The sequence below is a fragment of the Corvus brachyrhynchos genome, unplaced genomic scaffold (assembly GCF_000691975.1).
Source record: "Corvus brachyrhynchos isolate BGI_N302 unplaced genomic scaffold, ASM69197v1 scaffold555, whole genome shotgun sequence".
NCBI classification, from domain to species: domain Eukaryota; kingdom Metazoa; phylum Chordata; class Aves; order Passeriformes; family Corvidae; genus Corvus; species Corvus brachyrhynchos.
Window position 1 is genome coordinate 98,416 of NW_008238357.1, and position 1,604 is coordinate 100,019.

The 1,604-nt window shown below is 62.3% G+C and overlaps 1 non-coding gene across 1 annotated transcript in view; it reads right to left on the reverse strand.

The window, feature by feature from the left end:
- LOC103616490 overlaps nt 1–1,604 on the reverse strand; it is a 14,546-nt gene that overhangs the window by 8,631 nt on the left and 4,311 nt on the right. The window contains exons 6-8 of the transcript XR_001862371.1: nt 1,448–1,575; nt 1,115–1,218; nt 790–914 (exon numbers count right to left, since the gene is read on the reverse strand). This is a non-coding gene — a transcript (copine-5). The remainder of the gene's footprint in view (nt 1–789; nt 915–1,114; nt 1,219–1,447; nt 1,576–1,604) is intronic.

Here is a 1,604-nt window from a genome sequence, read left to right on the forward strand (position 1 = left end):
TGATGCCCATTGCCCAGATGGGTAAACTGAGGCAGAAGCGGGTAACACCGGGAGGGTGGGTGCTGCTGGTACCACAGAGCCGGGGGAAGGGGTTCTGGGGGTCTCGGGTGGCCACAGAGGTGGGGGAAGGGGTTCTCAGGGGGCCACACAGAGGGTGGAGGAGCTGCAGGGGGTCCTGAGGTACAACAGAGATGGAGAAGGAGGTGTGCAGGGGTCTTTGGGACCACAGAGATGGGGGGAAGGGAATAAAGGGGGTCCTGGGGTACCAGAGACACAGGGGAAGGGATTCTGAGGGACAACAGAAAGAAAGGACAGGGGTCCTGGGGTACCACAGACATGGAGTGAGGGGGGTTCTGGGCATCCAGAGGTACCACAGAGAGGGGGGGAAGGGGTTTCAGGGCATCCTGGAGCACCATGGAGATGGAATAAGGGGTGAAGGGGGTCTTTGGGGACCACAGAGATGGGGACATGAGGTGCAGGGGTTCCCAGAGGACCTGAGAGATGGGGGAAGAAGAAAAAAGGGGTTCTGGGGGCCCATAGAGATGGGACAGGTGAAAGGGGGTCCTGGAGGACCATAGAGATGGGACTGGGCTGCAGGGGGTCCTGAGGCACCATGGATGGGGGGGAAGGGGGCTCAGGGGGTCTCAGAGGACCACAGAGATGGGAGTGCAGGGGGTCCCTGGGTATGACAGAGATGGGGGAAGGGGGTTCAGGGGTCCTAGTGGACTCTAGAGATGGGGGGAAGAAGGGGAAGGAGGTCTTTGAGGCCAAAGTGGGGATGCAGGGGGTCCCAGTCCCCTGGCGCTCACCGGTCATGGTCCCCATTGCAGAGGGCACGCACGGGAATGGCAAAGGCTGCCCAGACGGGGTTCAGCGTGTTCCGCACCACCTCCGTCTTGTGGCAGATGGTGAAACTGGGGGGAGGACAAGAGGGGGACAAGGGGGTCACTCTCCCATCCCAACACCCTCCAATCTGTCACCCCCGCAGCGCAGTGAGGATTTTTGGACACCCCCTCCAATGCCAGCCCATGGGGACATCGGGGTGTCCTGTGCTGGGGCTGAGCCCTCCCGTGGGGTGTGGCAGGGTCACTGTTTTTGAAAGGGGGTCGCTCACGTCCCATCTTCATTGCTGCGGTAGAAGACCATGAACGGGTCAGATTTTCCGAAGAAATCCTTCTTATCCAGCTTGTTGGCACAGAACTGGAGTGTGGCCACGTCCTGGGGGGTGGAATGGGGAGGCGTCATCCACCCTGCACCCCCCTGAGGGGTGGGATCCCGCGGGGGCGGCTGCTCCATGAGGGAAGGAGGGATCCAGGACAGGAGGGACACAGGGTGGGGATGGTCAGCCATCACCCTCATCTTGGGGCGTGGGCTGGTGTGTCTCAGCCACCCCCGATACTGGGGGGTCCCCAAGCTATGCTCCCTCCCCTGCCCTGCCGCGGCTCACCCGGCAGTTTCCCAGCTCTTCAGCGAGGAGGATGATGGTGCCGCACTTCTTCCCCGGAATGCCACTGCCGGGATGGGATGTGAGCGTGGCAGGGGCACACATGGTGTCCTGGGGGTGTCCCCCCCGCCCTGGGGACCCCAAAACTTACCCATTGGAG